This window comes from Ambystoma mexicanum, chromosome 11 (genome assembly GCF_040938575.1).
Source record: "Ambystoma mexicanum isolate Mex_15411 chromosome 11, UKY_AmexF1_1, whole genome shotgun sequence".
In the NCBI taxonomy this organism is placed as follows: Eukaryota; Metazoa; Chordata; class Amphibia; order Caudata; family Ambystomatidae; genus Ambystoma; species Ambystoma mexicanum.
The window spans coordinates 1,359,495,003-1,359,516,026 of NC_090934.1; the positions used below are offsets into that span (position 1 = coordinate 1,359,495,003).

General features: G+C 45.1%; 1 protein-coding gene across 6 annotated transcripts in view; it reads left to right on the plus strand.

Annotated features, from left to right (window-relative positions):
* Nucleotides 1-21,024, plus strand: part of APBA2 (amyloid beta precursor protein binding family A member 2) — a 1,066,227-nt gene that overhangs the window by 455,466 nt on the left and 589,737 nt on the right. The gene's annotated exons all lie outside the window — the stretch shown is intronic.

Consider the following 21,024-nt stretch of genomic DNA (forward strand, 5'->3'; position numbering starts at 1 on the left):
CTTCACAAAACCCGCCTGATCAGTATGGATTATCTCCAGGAGCACTATTGCCAGTCTACGGCTAAGATCATGGAGTAAATCTTTGCGTCTCCATTTAATAAAGAAAATCGGGCGGTAGCTTGCGCAATCCTCCGGGTCTCTATCTGGTTTCAGTAATAGTATTGTGGTCGCTGGACACATGTCCCCGGATGTAAACCCTTTGTCTTTAATATAATTAAATAATTGCGTTAGGGGGCCCATTAAGGTGGTACTGAAGGTTTTATAGTATGCGTTGCTTAACCCATCTGGGGTTTTATGTCCCTTCAGTGCTCTTATCGCCTCCCATACTTCCTCCTCTGTCATAGGGCCTTCCAGCTGCTGCTTGTCTGCCTCACTAATTTGTGGTAACTCCACCTGATTTAGAAATGCAACTTGTGCCTCTTAAGTCGATTTTTTTTAATAACGTTTTTTATTCGAAATGGGGGGTTCCCTCCAACCCCCCTTTTTTTGTACCTTTTTTTTTTACATACGAGAGCCAAAAAATAACAAAATAAAAAAATTAATTATTCGACTTTTTTTACGATGTTTTTTTTTTACATTTTTGTCATTCGACATTTTTTTTGTTGTTGATATTTTCACTGCACACCGTTGGTGTAGTATGTGAACATTACCTCTTCTATCTCCTTCTCCCCTCTCACCATCTCCCCATTCCAATCGCGGAGTTGGTTTATGCAGTTCCAGAATTTTTGGTGTCGCAGTTTGGCAGCAAGGAATCGATTAACTTTACCCCAATGTATGTAATAAAATTGCTTAGTTTGTACCAAGAGGTGTGCCGCATCATCCGCCAAATGTGTTTCTAGGATTGCTCTGGCCTTTTTTATTCCCGCCATGCCTTCTGTGGGCCTTTATTCTTATATTCCACCCCCGCCCTATGAATGTTTGCTTCCATACTACGTCTCACCCGTTGCCGACTCTTAACATAGTTTGATGTTTGCGCAATGAATTCTCCCCTTATTTCCACTTTACTGGCATTCCAGATGGTCAGCCAGTCCATCCCCGGTGTCGAGTTTTCTCGTAAGTAATTCTGTAGGGTTTGTTCTATACTGATTCGGACCGTTAGATCTTTCAGTAATACTTTGTTTAATCGCCAGGGTTTGCGGAATTGTTGCTGCGGGTGGTCTGGCTCTAATTTAAGTAAAACCAGAGTGTGGTCTGTCAAACACCGCACCCCGAATTCCAATACCGTGACCGGTGGGATCACTGTTTCAGAAATGAGAATCATATCAATTCGGGAATAGCCCCTGTGCACTGCTGAATAGTGGGTGTATGCCCTGTCCTGTGGGTTAAAAAATCTCCAGGTTTCCAAGAGATGTACTTCCCTCAGAAATCTGGCTAGAGCCTGCCTAAATGTATGATCATTGGGAGTAGCTGGGAGAGTTTTATCCAATTTTGCGTCCATCACCCCGTTAAAATCGCCTCCAATTAGAATTTTCCCAATTCCCCACTGTGCAATTTTAGGCAGTAGGCTCAGTAAAAACTGGTCTTGTTTCATGTTAGGAGCATATATTGAGATCAGGGTAACCAGTTGACCCATCAGCACCCCCCCCAGCATTAAGTAGCGCCCCCCCCGGGTCTTTTTTAAGAAATTGTTTCTCAAAATTAATACCTTTTGCCATTAAGATACCTACTCCCCGCTTTTTAGTCCCACTGGAGACCAGATATTGTATGGGGAAAGCTCTGTGTCTCAACCTTTGTTCATCCTCTGGTAATAAATTTGTTTCTTGCAGCCATACCACTGAAGCGTGCATGTCCCTCAGCCTAGTTAACATGGATTTCCGTTTGACTGGGGAGTTGAGCCCCTGAACATTTAATGAGATGAATGTCAACTCAGGCATTATTGTGGTTCAACCCTACTATTTGCAGTCACGCTCACAGCTTTCCCACCAGTTGCATATGCATTCGGTACTGTATCACCCAAAACTGATAAAACAAAATAAACTCCCCCCTTCCCAACTTTCAATTCAGAACTTCTCAAGAACATTTTCCCCCTAAGGTATTCAAAAAATATCACCGGGTTTTATACTCACCCGGGAAATTTGGGTTCCGGATTCCTGTTCCCCCCCTTCTGCCTCCCCCTACCCCCTCCCCCATCTTGATGCTTGTTGTGCTTGTTTCTTGTGCATCAGTTTAGTTCATAATCACGCTACAGCTACAAGACTCCCATTTTTAGAATAGCAACCTCATTTCCAAGCCTGAAGGAGCCGACTTTAGTCTCCTGGGTCTTTGGCAACTGCTCAGGTGGGGTCCGAAAGCATAGATTCCTTAGTACGCCCTCGTGGTCGAGGACGTCCTTGCCTCCCTTGCCCTCTTCCAAGGCCTCCTGTTGTTCCCCGTTCCGGGATGGAGAGTCATCTTTATCAGTGAGAATGCTTTCTTCATCGTTCTGCATGAGTTCTGCCATGTCCTCTTATTTGGAGACGGAGACTCTTCGGCACTTCCACTCAAAACGCAGACATGATGGATGTCCCCACCGATACCGCACCTCCCTTGTTCTCAGCCAATCAGTGACCACTCTCAGCTTTTTCCTCCTGGCAAGTGTAGCTTGGGCTAGATCCTGGAATAGTTGAATTGGGGCAGAGTGGAACCTAATAGGCTCCTTCTTACGGGCAGCTTGCATGATGTCTTTAAGATGAAACATATGTATCCGGGTTAGGACGTCCGGAGTCAAGGTCTTATTGATTTGGTACGTAGAATAAACCCTATGCGTCCGATCCAGCACAATTTCTTTGGTGTCCTCTGCGTTCAAAATGTGTCGGAACAGGTCCACACCATATTGTTGCAAGTCAGAGTCTGTTATAGATTTCGGGATACCGCGGATCCGAATGTTATTTCGCCTGGACCTATTTTCAACATCCTCCTGTTTATTTTGTACCTTTTCCATTTGTTGCTCCAGCTCAAGGACTCTGTTTGCCAAAATGTCATGTTCATGAGTTTGTTCCGATACCACTGTCTCAACTTCATCAATCCTTTTTTCAATTGCTACAACCCCTTTAGTTCCAGCAGCATTTCCAATGAGTCTGATTTCCGAATAGGTGGGTCCTCCAGTCCCTCCGCTCCCTCGGAAGGGGGGGCATGTACCTGGGTGTGCACCTGGTTACGCTTCTGAGCATCTGCTGCTTGCAGCATGACTTTAATGTCTCCGGAGCCTTGATTATTAATTTTTGTGGCTTGTTTGGACATCCTGGACAGCTTATGGTGCACTGGTTTGTTGCCTTGGTTTAGGTCAGACATGTTAGTGTCAGGGCTGTTTGTCGCTGTTGTCCATCGGGTATATATCCCTCCACCTTAGGTAGCTCTTTTGTAGACGGGTCAGGTGCAGTTCTCTTCTTTCGGTCCCTTCGTGTTGTGGGCCGAAGTTTATGTTATATAATTAGAGATATCCGAAAAAAGAATGCTGCTCTGTTTTCGGCCCCTTAAGCTCTTTATGCCTTGGGAGGGATATGTGCTTCTGCCCCGGCCGCTATACTTTATGCTTGCCTATGCCCAGCTACTTATTATTCTGGCAGATTTGGGTGACTTCCTGTATCTCCAATGGAGCAAGATGCACGTTTAATACAGGGCCATAGTTCTTTTGTGAGATCGCCCCCTGTGGTGTGTTAGGTGGGTGAGAGCTGCTACAGGGTTGTGCAATATCACTAGGCAGTTGTCATACGGCCAAATGCCATCTCCCCCTGCGGGGGTTTCATCAACGTTCATTTTGGTAAGCTGTAAATCAATGTCTCACCTACACCAGGTGCTCGTGCATTTTCTTCAGGCTATGGGGAGAGTAGCCAAAGCATCATGCATCCCCCTTCCGAGGTTGCATGCTCCCAGAGTTTTGGGCCATCAGGGATACTGACCCATTGTTCGGCCCCTCTTATCACTACCAGTTCGCTCTGTTGTGTTGCTCAAGCACTCATGCTGTTGGCCCGGCCTCCATGGGGACCACTCCACACACAGCCTTCCAGAACCCTAGGTCGGCTCAGATGAATAGGTCAGAAGACACTGCCATTAGGCGATGCCCTCCACCACCATAGGCAATCCACTTCCTGTAGCAGCTTGCCCCCCAGAAGTCAGTTGCGTACACATTAATGGGGGTCTATTCACTGTACCAAGCCATTGCCCCTTTTAAATGTACCTGCATCCCGGTCATAGTTGTTCGGGCGCTTTCAAAAGGAGTGGGGGGGATCTCGGGACGCCAACATGATCGTCCTGCTACACTGGTGTCTCTCGCCGTAGCCGTTGCCTTCCCTCAGCTGGCCTCTCCCCTCCGCTCACTGCCGAGATCGCCCAAAATTCTCTGTCCTGCCTGCTCCTCACGCCGCAACTGAGGACTGCCTGCCATTTTTTCCCGTCGCCTCCTCCGTCAGCTGCAGCCTCCCAGCGACCAGCGCACCTCAGGCTCCGGGCGATTTCATCTCTTCCGGCCGCCCTCCGCGTATCATGTAACGCTCTCCAGGAGATGGAACACAGGCAGTCATTTCCCCGAGTCAGCCACAGCCAGCCACGTCGTTAGAGCGCACAGGAAGATCCTTCAGTCCGCAAGTTATTTTCGGATCTAGTGTATGTTCTTTCTGCCTCGCGCGAGGATTATGGTGGCCGCCATTTTAGTGGAGAGAAGTTATGCAGATCCCCAATGTTCGCTTGTAACTTCTTTAAAATTGCTTGATGCCGTCCGGTTCTTCTCCTCGCCGGTGCCTGTAGCATTCATAATTATGCATATTGTTTCAGCATGACTTTTGGTGTCATTTCGAGGGGGTAAGGGGTCCGAGGCTGGATGGAATCACGGAGCTCGCCGAAGAGCCATCTACACAGGTCCTCGGCTGGCCACACCCCCCTATATTCGGCATAGTTATTTCTAGTAGGTCTAGTGGATTATTTTCTGGAGAATTTGTTCATCAGATACTTAGGTGCTGAATTGTTGATGCACTTGTGGGTGATCATGAGCGTTCTAAAGGTAATCCTCTATTTCGCTCTGTACAAAGAGCTTCTTCAGGAGGTAACACTGGTGATTTTTAAGGTGTGGTTAGTCTGGGAGCATGCCTTTGGTTGTGGTACTCAATTGTCTTTTAATTTGCGGCAGTCACATAGGGGCAAAATGTCTCCGTGCAATATGGAAATGCCTTCAATATCTGCAATTGTTTACTACATCTACCAAAACGGATGCTGTTATAAAGTGTGTAATGCATCAAAAACATGCACCATTTTCTTGTTGGTTGGATATTTGTTGACTCAGTTTGAGAAATTACCACAAACCTAAATATTCTCATTGTTGATAAAAGCATTTGGAAGTGGCTTATGTAGTGTCAAGCCACAGAGCCCTGATTTATGTGATTAAAAAAGCCTTAAAGCACCCGAGGAGCTGCAGTGTAGGCCGAAAGCAGGAGTCTCTGCCAGGCCGAGTCTGTTTTCTGTTATTGACAGCCTATACTAGCCAATGGAGGACCCGGAGGTTGGAGAGGTTGGGATGAGTTGAGGAGTTAGAGGGCACTGTTGCTGTGAGCGCCACGCAGTGGGCAAAATATTAGGTCATGTGAGAGGTTTGGCACATTGAAGGAAGCCACATTTTGCATGTGCCCATCTTACTAGGATGCATTGGCTGCGACTGTGGTGTGTAGGGGTGTAGCATTCTGTTATTTGATGTCTCTTGGGAGAGTTATCCTAGAACCTCGAAGTGACTGCGATTCACAGGTGGCACCTTATAATTGTACTATTAACAAACAAAGATGATGCAACTGATGTGTGTAAGGGGCATAGTTGGCATCTGTATGGTGTGTTTGAGTGTAGCGTTTGAGAACGCTAGTGCAGTGAGGAGTATCCTGCAGATGGAGAAGAGTGGAAGCCATAAGGAGCGTGCAGCCATGTGTACCAGGTAGACAGTAAATTCGACTGGTTCCATAGAAAAGTTCAGAGTAGCGATTCTAGAGAGTGCAGAGACCTGCTGTGGTACCTAGCAACATCTTTACATGCTACACATTCAAGGAGCTGTCAGGGGACCATTGGCAGCCTCCTGATGTACATGCAAGAGGAACTGGGCCCTGGAAATCCCCTGCACCAAGAACAGAAGACCCAGCCATAGAGCAAAGTTCAACTGTCTTTATTACGCGTTCAAATGACAGGGATTGCAGCAGAGGCGTTGCTGGGGGGGAGGGCTAAAGGGGCTGGAGCCCCTGGTCTTTTGGTTGTAGCCCTGGATAGAATCTCAGGAGCTTCAACCAAAAGGCTAGCTAGCCCCAAGTCCCGACAGTTCCAACATTAACGTAGCCTCAGGTCTTTTCCAGACCTAGCAACACCCCTGGATTGCAGCTTGAACAACGTAACATTCTCCACACTCACTCTCAGTGGCCAGGCATTTACCCACTGGGTTTGTCCATTATTGATGTCACAAATGCAGTTAAATCCCAAAAAAACTAAAGTGAACCAGGATAGGTTAGTAAGGTGAATTATGTAAACTTTTCTATATGTGTTAATGCACCCATTGGGTAACCATATATGGTGGCTCCTCCCGAGACCACCTCCAAAAAGCATCATATATAAAGTTACAGGTTAGTGAAAGATGGTTGACTAGCACAACATTGCATAAACTCATCGGAGTAGGTGAATAGGGATTGGACAGACAGGATCTTCTCAGCCTTGGAGCCTTGGACAAGTACCGGGCCAAGTGCAACACTCAAGGTGGTGGGATCGACTCCGAAGATACTGCATGATCCCAGTAAGTTACCTTCCCCAATCTCTGCACCGTAAGACAGTACATTTGTCTTTGAACCTGTGCTACATTTGTATCTCCCTGTATTCAGTCTGGTGGGAACATCAATCTCTACCTTGCGAGCAGAGGTCCCAATGCGAATGATCTCAGACTTACTTGCGTTGAGGCAGAGGTCATTTGCAGCACACCATGAATGAATAGCAGACAGACAGTCAGATATAAGTGAGGAGGAGGAGGTGGCTGAGGGTAGCCTGAACGATAGTTACATGTCATCCACGTAGCACTGGACGTTAGAGGTGAAAGTGGCAATCACACGTGCCAGGGCAGCCATATTGATGTTGAAGAACCACGGGGATAGGTTAGATCCTTTGGGAATGCCACAGGTTCAGAGAGCTATAGTCGAGAGAAAGGCTCTGAGTTCCACCTGGGATGGGGTTAACCACAACAGAGCCTGACTTGTGATTCCCAGGGTGTCACAGAGACATGCAATCAGGATGTTGTGGTTGACCGTGTCAAAGGCAGAGGAGAGGTCAAGGAGAATGAGCACAGAGAGAGCGTTAGTGTCAAGATTTGAGAGAAGGACTTCACGGGTGTTCAGAAGAGCAGTTTCCATGCTTCTGGATGCTCTAAAGCCAGAGTGATGGTCATGGAAGCAACCAATAGATTCCACACTGAGGGTCAGCTGAGAGATAGCCAACTTCTCCAGGAGTTTGCCCAGGAAAGGAGTAATGGAGATAGGGTTGCAGTTTGCCGGAATGGAGGGGTCGGCAGAGAGTTTTTTGAGCAGAGGGTGCACAAGGGAGTGCTTAAGGGCAGGTGGGAAAACTCCAGTGGAAAAGGAGAGATTGTAGAGATCAACCAGGGCTGGGGCGAGGGAGTCAATATTGTCTTTAATGGTTTTAAATGGGCAGGGGTCCACCTGTTTGGATGAAGCCTTCATAGAACTTGTCGAGTGACATCATCAGGTGTGACAGGAGAGAGAGAGGAGAGGGTAAGTGAAGTGGGGGGGTAACGGAGGCTCCGGTGCTGGTGTATGCTGTAGTGTGGAAGAGAGGGTGTAAAGGATGTCTTCAGTTTTTGTGCACTATCACAAGCATCCCCAAAGATGTTTGGCCTCATTGGGCCTCTTCAGTGAGGAGTAGCTTGGTTCTCTTGGCCCAGCAGGCACAGGACCCACGTCTGGGCATTCTAAACCTTCCAGCCATCACCTTGTTTGTCTTGCTGTAGTCACAAATGTAGTTACTACCCAAAAAACCTAACGTGAACCAGGATAGTTTAGTAAGGTGAACTATATAAACTTTTCTATATGTGGTTGTGCATCCATTGGGTAACCATATCTGGAGGGTCCTCCCGACACCCCCTCCAAAATGTATGAAATATGAAGTTAAAGGTTAGTGAAAGGTGGTTGGCAAGTGCAACCTTGTATAAACTCATTGAAGTAGGTGAATAGGGATTGGACAGACATGATTTTCTCAGCCTTGCACAGGTACCGGGCCAAGTGCAACACTCAAGGTGGTGAGAACGACTCTGAAAATACTGCGTGATCCCAGTAAGTTACCTTCCCTGATCTCCTGCACCGTGAGACAGTACATTTGTCTTTGAACCTGTGCTACTTTGTATCTCCCTGTATTCAGTCCGGTGGGAACAGCAATCTCTACCTAGCTCCAATGAATAGACATTGTCCACCATGTTCAGGTCATGTGTGTGAGGACCACGAAATGGCTCTCTTCTGTCTGTAATTATGAGGATGTTCTGCCTTTGATTCTTGCAGGTGCTCTTTTGTTTTTGCTTATCTGCAAACGGTCCTTCCCCCTATGTCCTTGGTGGTCAATGCACAGCAACTGCGCTGGAAGCCTGCTCTGTCAGCTTCAGCTGGATAATTCTATCAGCCTTCTATGTGTCTTGAATTCTCAAAACATCTCCCATTCACTCCATTGTGCCTATGTCGTCCATCTTTATTTGCATGGCCGTCCCTGTTAGTTGCATTGGTCTTCAGCAAGCTGTCCATATGTCCTTTGTGCTTCTTGCGGTTTTCTACTTAGCGAAAAGTGTGTGTTACAGACCTTTAACTATGTGAGTCATAATCATTTGCTTAGTGTCCATCAGCAGTAAATCAAAATGTCTGCATAGCTTTGTGCAGGAATGCAAATGTGCTTCATGTCTAACGCATCTATGTCATGATGTCAGTCATGATGTCATCGGCTCCATGTGGCTGCAGTCAGAAGTCTTGCTCTATAGAATGCAGGCTCGTCTCTTCTATGACATTGTCAGGATATGGTCTGAATGGCTGTCTGAGTGAATAGCGTTTCTCACACCTGCGATACATCAGGAGAAGGGGGTCTTGAGCAGTGGACACCTTTTGTTTCTCTGCCGACAGGCTGAAGGCGGAACAGGTGCAACAAGGGCAATGTTTAGGTCCCCTTCTTCAAATGTTTAAGTGCCAGTCCAGCGAATTGTGTATTGGAGAGGAAAGAGGCGTTGTGCACTAATCGCTTTGGGCAGAAGGTGGCCAAATCATAGTGTGACTCCAGAGAGTTCAAGCCCTAGCCCGTTGTGATGATTCTAACTTTGTTCCCTGTAGGCATCCCTTTGTTAACACAGGACATTTTGTGTACTCGGTTAACGAGGCCAAGAAGAGTGAAACGCCATCTATCCTACTTTCAACAGATGCAGAAAAGTTGTTTCTCTGTTGGGCATAGTTCTGATGACAATATCACCAGGTGGATTATGGCAAATTTTATTATGGCAATCCTTGTTAATCCCTTGGAAAACAAAGCTGCTGAGATTTGATTGCGTAGCAGTGCATGGATGTCTGCTTTTCACACTATCCAAAGGGGCCTGTGCCAGCATGCTCATCTCAATGGTGTTGCAGTCCAACGCAAAATCCGCATTCCGTATGATGATCCACCATCGGCACACATGCACCGCGGACTCTGGCTTCGGAGACAGCCTTTGAAAATCTGCAGTGGTTAACTTAGTTCAACTCATATTCTGGGTGACAGCTGAACTTGACAAATCATTTAATTAAGATGCACCACTACCAATGTGCATTTCCTGTGTTTTAACATCTATGCCCGCTGTCAAGCACTAAAAAAAACATAACAGATGCATGCCCATCATATTGCTTTGTGTTCTTGTGTAGAGAGTGTAATATGTAGCAGAGGGGAACTATTGAAGCCCACGATCCATCCTGATTCCTCCAAGACTTCCCTAATCTAATTCAGAATGTCATTTAATGCACAGAGTCAGCAGCTATGATAGCATCTAAAGTTTGATTGCAAGTCAAAACCTTCTTGGACAAATAATTCCAAAGGAAAAAGAATGTCCAGGGTAAATTGCACACATTTCAACCAAGCCTCCTATTTTTGACACCTTTCAGCAGAAACCTTTGACACCTTTCATTGGGAAAAGACCACAAGCTATGTTCTTCAAAATGCAGTTTTCAGAGTCAGTTTAGCAGGTGGAACGGTATTACCCAAATTGTTCGTTTACAATTGTTCGAATGAACAATTGACCAAATTTAAAGGGTCACAATTGATCTTTTCACAATTGACCGCATATATATGGGGTTTTGGGCGGGTTTGGGTTGGGTGGGGAGTTGCGGGGGGTTTCCCCCCGCATATATGTTACAATTGACCTTCACAATTCGGTCAATTGTGAAAAGGTCAATTGTCATTCGAACAGTTGTAATACGAACAATTTGTATACAACCGGTGGAACTTGCCTCCAATCACCGGAGCAGACATCAAGGCTCAGACCTTAAGTATTGATTGGGCCCTATGGATGCGTCAGTGATGATGATGAACTCTATACCTTGATTTGTATAACAGTGGGTAACCATGGTTACTACGATGCTAACATAGGCTTCAGGTGTTTTTGTAGAGTGTGATTGTGATTAGTGATAGTTTTCACTATTTTTAAGAAACAACCATTGATTATTAGTAGATCTTACTCAGACTAAGCAATCCTTACTCTACTGTTTGTGTGTTTCCAGAACCTTCTTTACAATGCATTCACTTGTTATGGTATTTCCTGTATATTGAGGAGCTGTTAGCAGATATCAAATGCTTAAATAGCTACCTCTGCTGTGGGAATGTGATGGCCGATACCGTACCTTTATTCAAGCACTTGAGTGAAATGTGTCTTTCTCTTAGAGAACAGTAAACAGGAATATTATTTGAGTGCTTCTGCAGTTTTTTTGTGTTGTTTTTGGAAGGATATTGGCAACATTGTTACGTTCCAGCTGTCAAGGTTTTTCAGCAGGCTGATTCTGTGGGGGTGGCAGAGATTGAGCAGGTTTTGGTTGAGCAGGGCCTTTGTATTTCAAACTGAGGGCCGCCTAAACTCATGCTCCCATGTTCTGGAGGTTACGCGTGTCTCTTGGGATTTTAAAACGCTACAAGCAAAAATCACACGAGAAGGGAAAAACACTTGATTCTCTCATTCAATTGTTTGTACCGGGAAGGTAAACAGAGAATAGGGTTCAATTCCCCCCAATTAAGAATTGTGTAAATACGGCCAGAATGCAATCAGAGAAATATTTGATCTATCCAATTTGATAATCATTGAAAAAAACTCAATGGGCCATTGATAACACAAAGCAGGAAACTGACTTCTTGTGGGACACTGGCGACTAAATCACTGATTTCTCTGGGATGTGCTTTGCCCCTCAATAATTCACCTCTTTTCACTCCCATTAAACTCAGTCTATTGCAGCCTCAGTTTTTACACTCACAATCCCAGCTTGGAAACTGGTGAAAACTAGACTGCTGTTGGTGTGCGCCACACTGCACATATAAGACGGAATTTCATGTGCAACAATCTGAAAGGCTGCATTCTATGTAGATAGTGCTGTTTATCCTGGAAATTAATATAAGTGAGGAAGCTACAAGACAGATCACAGTTTTAATATTTATTTTTTTAAAAACCTCTCCCATCCTGTTCCTTAACTTCATAAACTTCTTAACTCTGCATTGTGCTCCAGAAGGGAGGACAAGTCTTAATTGGGTTAAATGGAGCAATGTTTTTAAAAAAGTCATTGGGTCTCATCATGGGTGAGCCAGTCCAGTACCAATGTCAGTGCAGCCAGCTTCGGCATGACCGGCTCTGCCATTGTTACCGGACCGGCTCACTGCGAGTCTGCTAGTCCGGGACCTGCCAGGAGTTCAGGCCCCTAACGTCAGAGAAATCATTGAATCACCGGCACAGTTAGCCACGTTGCCTGTGATTCAGTGATTCCCATCTCATGGAGTGCTATGGGACTCTACGGGATGGGTACTTACCACTGTTGCTGGTGCGCATAATATTTATTTATTTATTGCGTTTTTATAATGCGCCTATAAACAATGTGTTTCAAGGGGCAACAAGACAAGGGGGGGCGGTACAAAGATTACAAAAACAGAAATCGTCCTACTAGGCCTTTTGACATTTGGATTGTGCAAGGACAGTGATCGAAGTGATGGGGAGAAGAGAGGGGTGGGAAGTGCTGGGGGGTTAAGTGAGTGCCATGGGAGGCCAGGTGGACAGAGCCCAGGGAGAAGAGAATGCAGGGACAGAATGGTACACCTACTGAGTTTGAAGAACGGGCTGGAAGGACTAAGGGGGCGCATGCCCATCCAGGCTGGCGAGGGGGAGAGAGGGCCAAGAAGGGCAAGTGCAGGTTGGGGGGCATCAGAGGAGTCCAAGTGCAGGGGTAGACTGGTAGGGGAGGAACTGGTGCCCTATAACAATCTGAAGGAACCAGGCAGCCAGCCAGAGTGTGAGAAATCTGAAGGTGTTGCCCTAGCTTGTCCCCGGGGATCTGTCATCCAGGTGGCCAGGACATGGCCATCATTATTGGATCCAGTTCCTCGGGGTGGACCAGTGAGGGAGGATCATCTGAATGGGGGGTCCTCGAGGAGTGGGACACCAATGGGTAATATGCAGTTTCCCCCTTCCTTCAACACCTTTTCCCATACTCTCACATAGGACATTGAAAAACACTACCCCCCTTTTCCGACACAGTTTCACACAACGCGGGGGACGACGGACTAACACCAGAGCCGTTTACTTGACATGCCCCAATACAAGGGTCAGGCAAAGTCAGGCAATTGATCAGAATTACACACACCTGACGGCCCTTTCCTTTCCCCAGAGGGATAAAGGGTGGAGCAGGAGAGCACAGGACGAGCATGGCAGACAGCATGAGGAGATAGCTAAACAGGCACAGCAGTTCAAGAGAAGGAGAAAGGCAGCAGGAAGCGAGAAGGTGGTGAGGAGAGATGTGACCTTGCCCTTTTCGTCCCAGGCCTGCGGAACCTTTGTGGAAAAGGACATAAGGCCGAGAACAGTAGTACAAGTGTCTTGCAACAGATGTTAATGGTAAACAGGGGAAGCCTACGCCGATAAGCAGGAATGAGGGAGATTCCTGCCACCATGGTACTGGCCTTGACTCCGAAAATCAAGCAGGTCATCACAGCCGGTGAGTCAAGGGGAGAACCGATAAGAGCCGGGCTGTGCTAAATGAAAGCCGCAAAGTGACAAATTGAACTAAGTTCAAAGAACTGTAAAAGTGTAAAGGAGAGCCAAGCTGCAGAGAAACCATCACCACGTGGGTGCTAACTTGGGAGACTCTGGTCGATCCCCGTCTGAGCAAAACTACAGATACCAGAAGGCCGTACAAAGGCCACCAAGATAAGTGAAAGTGGTCATACAGGAGGTCAAGCAAAATCCCTGTACAATCAAAAGACTTTGATCTACAAACTGTTGAAAAGCAAGGGAAGTGAATCCCACATAGAGAGAAAACAAGGGAAGTGAATCCCACAATCATTGAACTGTGTAAAAGAGCTTTGGTAAAACTAAAGAGGGGTCATCGCCAAGAATTGGGGGACCAAAGGGTGAAGAATCCTCACCCGAAGTAAAACAAAGATACAACATTTCAGTTGTTGCAGGAACTTTTGTTTGTTTGATTATTTGAATATGTCGGGTCTTCGAAGGCAAGAGAAATGAGACTTGGCCATCGGTGGCCCTGATAGCTGAAACAAACTGTCATCTCGTGCTAGGAAGCTCGAGAAAGTACTGTGCTCCAAGATCCCACTTTACCCCATGCTCAAAATGTGGCAAAAGACGACCCAGGCTACTGCATCCTGACACATTATTTGAGAACTCTTCTGTATTTTCTTGAAAACTGTCCCACACCCTTTTTGGTATTAGTTGTACGGTTTGACAATGGGTTGCTTAGTATAGGGATTTTTATTTGACTCAACACCACTAGGACTGCCCTATTTTTCTTTTGATGATCCTAGATTTAGGTTTAGATTAGGTGCTTTTCCACCCTGCATTCATTGTTCAATAAACACCCTTGAACTGTTATCACTTGTGTCAGTCTTACTTGTGGCCACCATGAGTTCCTTACATATGGTGTTAGAGGTGGGATGGGACTCAATTGAAAAAAATTGGGGAACCCTACAATTTCAAAATCTTAGTTAGAGAACCTCTAACCCTTCCATTGCCACCAAGGAATCAATAGGGTTCAATATCTGCAGCAGTAGAGAAGTTATTATTCCCCCTGGGAAAAAAGGAATGATTCCTATTAGGGGGTCATTACGAGTATGGCGGTAAGGGGTTAATGGCGCCGGTAAGGATGCTGGTGCCGTTAACCCTTTACCGACGCATTACGAGGTTCCCTCGCGGGACCCGCTCAGAACGTCTGGTCAGACCAGACGTCCTTTGTGGGTCCTGCAAGGGGACCAGGGAGCTAATAACGGGCCCGTTATTAACGTGCTCGTTATTAGCTCCCTACCCATTCCCATTGAGCCCTATGGGGGCTCGAATGGGAATGGGGATGGGTATTTTGAATGGGGACTTACTGGGTCCTCCAAGGTTGGAATGACCCGGTGAATTCCCATTCAAAGAACCCGGACACGAGTTTGGAGGCAGCCATGGCGCTAATAGACCTATGGCTACCTCCAAACTCGAAATGACCCCCTTAGTTTTGATACCCCTTCCGGGGTGCTACATACAATTAGCCCCAAAATCTGACTTAGCCTGGAAGTTCGGGATAGCCTTCTTAGCAGGTGTTATTGACTCCGACTTTCAGGGAGATGTGAAGGTTCTCTTACAAAATCATGGCAAGGTCCCTTTTGAGGTACATCGGGGAGACCAAATTGCGCAGGAAATCTTGGAGAGAGCTCTGTTCCCTCAATTCAAAGAAAGCAAACCAGATAACATAGAAAGAGGTAACTTAGGCTTTGGGGAAGCTGATAAATCTCTTACCATAGAAGAAATGAATGGAGAAGAACCCACCATCTATCCCGACCTAGCCTTTGCCCAGCTAAATGATCCCACTCTCGCTGAAGCTTTACTAAAAACCTAGCTAGTGATACCTAAAAGCCATCGAAAGGTCATGCTAGAAATCACACATTCCCATCTCACAGGAGGGCACTTGGGCCAAGTTAAAACCCAGGTGCATATTAGTGGAAAGTTTAACTGGCCAGGTATCCACGCTGATATAAAAACCTTCATACAGACATGCGAGATATGTCAAAAGACCAGCCCACATGTCCCATTACCTGCCCCTCTGAACCCGTTGCCAATTATAGAAGTCCCTTTTTTGTGAATTGGTATGGACATAATAGGACCTCTAGAAACATCTATATTGGGCAACAAGTATGTCCTGGTTATCGTGTATTATGCAACCAGATATCCCAAGGTATTCCCCAATGCGAAATAATACCACTCAGCCGATCCTGAAACATCTTCTAGCGTATTTCTCCAAGGTCGATTTTCCCAAGGAAATACTAACAGACCAAGGTTTGAATTTTATGAGTAAGCTTATGGCTGAAGTCAAAGAGCAACTCCACATTACCACCTTGCAAAATTTCTGTGTATCATCCTCAAACTGGATGGTCTAGTAGAAAGATTCAATAAGACCTTGAAATTAATTCTATGGAAATTGGTAGACAAGGATCGTAAAGACTGGGACCGAATGATCCCATGGGCATTATTTGCAGTAAGGAATCTATTACCCTTCAATAGCCACCAAGGAATCAATAGGGTTCGATATCTGCAGCAGTAAAGAAGTTATTATTCCCCCTGCGAAAAAAGGAATGATTCCTATGGACTTAGTTTTGATACCCCTTCCGGGGTGCTACATACAATTAGCCCCAAAATCTGTCTTAGCCTGGAAGTTCAGGATAGCCTTCTTAGCGGGTGTTATTGACTCCGACTTTCAGGGAGATGTGAAGGTTCTCTTACAAAATCATGGCAAGGTCCCTTTTGAGGTACGTTGGGGAAATCAAATTGCGCAGGAAATCTTGGAGAGAGCTTTGTTCCCTCAATTCAAAGAAAGCGAACTAGATAAAATAGAAAGAGGTAATTTAGGCTTTGGGGAAGCTGATAAATCTCTTACCATAGAAGAAATGAATGGAGAAGAACCCACCATCTATTCCGACCTAGCCTTTGACCACCTTGCAAAACTTCTGTGTATCATCCTCAAACTGGTGGTCTAGTAGAAAGATTCAACAAGACCTTGAAATTAATTCTATGGAAATTGGTAGACAAGGATGGGAAAGACTGGGACCGAATTATCCCATGGGCATTATTTGCAGTAAGGAAAACCCCCCAAGCTTCAACAAGTTTCTCTCCCTTTGAGCTACTCTATGGAGGGAAACCAAGAGATGTCCTGGATATGCTATGGATACCTGGGAAGAACGAGAGGAGGCCCCCATTCCAATATCACAAACTGCCTCTAGAATACGAGAACATCTGAAGTTGGTACAAGACTTAGTTTGTAGTCATTTGGGGAAGGCCCAGAACCAGCAGGCGGCCAGTTATGATAAAAAAAGTAATTTTAAGATTTTTTGCTATTTGACAGAAATTACTAGTCCTCTTACCCACATCAGAAAACAAACTGGTCTCCAAGTGGTACGGACCTTATGAGATAATAGAACGACAGGAACGTGCATGTTTAAAGTAGCCCAACCAGACAGAAAACAGAAGGTCCACTTATATCATATTAACATCTTAAAAAAGTGGTCAGAGAACCCGTCAGCCACCCATCCCAAGGTTTTAGCCTGCATGGTTTCGGAAGACATAGATAACTTTGACTTAATTCCTTCTGAGTTATCTATCCAACAATGGGAAGTTCTAAAAGATGTCCCTCATGTATTCTCAGAAAAACCAGGAAGAGTAAAAGGTAAATACCATTATATTCGAACACCTAGAGGCAAAGTAGTCCACCTAAGACATATCGTCTACCAGAGGCATGTAAACAAATAGTGATCGAGGAAGTCAACAAAATGTTGAAGGCAGATATCATTGACCCATCCTTAAGTCTTTGGTCCTCTCATATCGTGTTGGTCACTAAATCTGACCGTTCTTGCAGATTCTGCATAGACATCCATCAAGTTAACGCCATATCAGACTTCAAAGCCTATCCCATGCCATACATCAATGATAAACTTGGAACAGCCACCTTTTTTTATCTACCCTAGATTTAACCAAGGGGTACTGGCAAGTCCCGGTATATGAGCCAGATAATGAAAAAAACAGTGTTTTCAAGGCCTCTGGGACTATTCCAGTTTAAAGTCCTCCCTATTGGCCTACATCAGGCACCAGCTACGTTGCAACGCATCATGGATAACATCTTACAACCCTATTCCGATCAGGGGACCCAACGGTGAAGAATCCTTACCCTAAATAAAACAAAGATACAAACTTTCAGTTGTTGAAAGAACTTTTGTTTGTTTGATTATTTGAATATGTCAGGTCCTTGAAGGCAAGAGACTTTCAAGAGAAACGAGACTTGGCCATCAACGGCCCTGATAGCTGAAACAAACTGTCATCTTGTGCTAGGAAGCACGAGAAAGTACTGTGCTCCAAGATCCCACATTACCCCATGCTCAAAACGTGTGGAAGGGAGACCCAGGCTACCGCATCCTGACATATTAGTTGAGAACACTTCTTTCTGTCTTGAAAACTGTCCCACACCCTTTTTGGTAGTAGTTGTAAGGTTTGGCAATAGGTTTCTTAGTATAGGTCTTTTTATTTGACTCAACGCCACTAGGACTGCCTTATTTTTCTTTTTATGGTCGATGCTTGCTCCCATCTTAGATTTAGGTTTATATTAGGTGTTTTTCCACCCTGTTCAATACACACCCTTGAAATGTGGTCACTTGTGTCTGTCTTACTTGTTGTCACCATGAGTTCCTTACAAGAGGCAGAGGGGGGAGAAATAAACAGGGGAGGGGGTGAGGGAAGGAGGAAGACAAAAGGAGGATCTTGAGAAGCTCTGAAACTTAAGGAGATCCGGCTCAAGTCTGAGAGGGGCAGGGAGCCATTCCAGTGGGAGGCACCTGCAGAGGAAATAGATCTACCCCTGCCCACTAGAAGCTAGAACATTGATGGACCAAAGGATAAATCTTGCAAAACCAGATAAGTCTTGGTAAAACACCAGGATATTGGGCCCCTGTAACGGTAAGGCAAGTCTGCTGGGTTACTGTTAGACCCGTAATGAGGGCCATTTACATGGTGGAATAGGGGGATATGTGGCCCACAAGGGTCAGGAGATCTCAATTTAAAGAAGGGAAGACGCATAGTCAAATCTGCACCAAATGCATCGTCCACAAATGTCAGTAAAATACTCTAGCAGTGTTCTTTAGGGGTGCAGTGAGTGGAATGTTGCCAGTTCCATGTTTCCAATCTAGCGCCTAGGCTCGAAATTGCACCAATACCGGAAAAAAATGTTGCAGTGATCATCAAGGAAATAAGTGCTAAAACACTCCATCTTGATTGACTCTTGGAGTTCCTGGGCCCACAGCTGATAAGGGCCCCAGTGTGACATCAAGTATGAATGCATCATTGGCATTGAAGCAGGCAACAGCTTCCGGTGGGGCTTCATAGCACTGACACTAGGAAACACTAGGATGGACGTGCAAAGAAACTCTTCTTTCAGTAGTTCTTTTAAGTTTGCTATAGACTACCCTTTCATCTACATGGTCAACCTAAGCAAGGATCTTGCCCATTACCTGTACGCTCTGCAGGCAGCGTTTACTGATGGATTCCTATCGAATTGATCTGCTCGTTAGCAGGTGCTAATTTCAGTCCGATTCCATAGGAATCCATTTGTTTTACACCCATATGAAAATCTCATGCAGCGCGCAAAGCATGGTGCCCTTCCACTGTGGAGGAGGCAAACTCTGCCCTGTGCCTCTACTATGCCCTTGATGGGGATGGGAATGAGCTGGAGCACAACAAGTAGGTGTAAAAGCATTGTGCCTTGTTTTTACGTGTTCACTGCCAGTGTGTGTTGTCCTGTTCTGTCATCATATAACCTGGTAGAAAGGATTGAGGAGAAAGTCTACGGGAGAGTGGAAAAGTGATAAAGCATTAGCACACTCTCAAAACCCAGGTCCCAAAACACCTGCAAGAATAAAAGTAAACTGCAAATGCTTAAAGTACCTTTTTCTCTCTTCTTGGTATCTAGGCCAAACTTAGTAGGTTAACTGGGCTATGAGGGAGGCACACAAGTAAAGTACAAAGCCCTCAATAGGCAAACAATTTAAGCTCAAGTCAAGAAAATAAATGTAACGAGTGGCAAGTGTTGCGCCTGCACCTTAGACAAACAAAAAGAATTGATTTTTTTTGTTGAAAACTTTATTTTAGTTTACAGTAATAACATTGAAAAACAATATTAGTAATACAATGAAATCAATATATACATTTGCAAACCTCAACATATTTACATTTACTCCCCCATCACCCACCCCCTGATTCACATCATATTTATTTGGATTAGTACAGTGTCAGAAATGTACTCCAAATCTTCTCAAATAAAACCAATCTCTTATCCCTCCCATATAGCACTCTTTCATTTCTGTAAACCACATATCAATAGTCACCAGGTCAACTGACTTCCACCCTCTTAATATTAGCTTTTTTCCCATCATTGCACTTCTAAAAAAGCACTTTTTTTGACATGCAGTTAGATCTTCCAGTAAATCATCACTTCCCAGAATTACTGTCTTAAAATCGAGATCAAGCCTTCCACTGAGAACTTTTTCACAAATCTTATTGTATTTAAACCAGAATCCCCTCACCCTTGCACACTCCCATAACATATGTTCAAATGTGCCAATGTCATGGACGCAAGCCCAGCACTCCGCTTTGTCACTCACAACCTCTTTTCTCCAACCTCTCCGGGGTCCAATAAACCCTATTCATAATCTTAATTTGGCGGGATCTTTCGTTTGAACCCAGAGAGCAACATTTCACATTCACACACATACGTGACCAGTGATCTTCAGTAATGTCATTCCCAATCCTACGACTCCATTCCTCTCTCAACAAATCATTACCTTTATAATTACAAAAAGAATGGATTGAGGTCGAAAATAGGAGGTAACTAAATAAATGTCCACTTGATCGATTGATAATAACAGCCATGGGGCCTGCGTTGGTATGGTTTTCAGCCGGTGCCAGTGTAAGTTCATGGGAGGATAGAAACAGTTCAGTGATTATCTCATAACAGCGATGAAGGGCCAGGTTGCGATGGGAATTGTGGGGCCTTAGCTGGGAGCTTGCCCCCTGGTAAGAGTCACTTCAGCAGTTGGTGAAATTCTAAGAGCTCATTTCATGTGTTGAAGAGGCTGATCACAGGCCATACCCAAAGTACCTGCATCACTCAAGCAGTGCTTAATTTGTAAGAAAATACGTGCCAGTGCCCAAATACTTGCACGTCAGCCCACTGACACCACCCATGCCTGCTCCAGACAGTACCAACATAATTGGTGTTAAGGCTGCACATACAGCCGGTTCATTGAGGGTGATGGATGCATGGTGTGATTTACACATACCAATCGGCATAACCTATTGTGTCTTGAAATAACATACATATTTAAGTGTTTCTTTAAAACACATTATTATTAATATTTTGCTCTGATCCTATCAGTGGCAAGAGGAACATTTTAACAATCTATCAATAGAAAATAAGAGTCAATATGCTTTCCTTCTTTGGTAAATTATTGGACAAATGCAGGCAAAAACATTGCTGAACTGCTGAACGTGCCTGTCAAACACTGCAGCAAGATCACCTTCCTTGGTTTGGCACTCATGTTAGGCACTCCTCTGTCATATTGGACTTTTCACTGACTTTGCCCCTGGGTTGAGGATGCTGGCTGGTGAATGTCCTGTTGTTGTCAACCCACTTTGCTGGTTATTACAGTCAGGAATTTGCAGCAATGTCAAGCAGGTTGATTGGAGCAATCTGTGCGCATGGCCAGCATCAGTGTGCAACATTGTCACCTTGTAACTCATTGTTATTC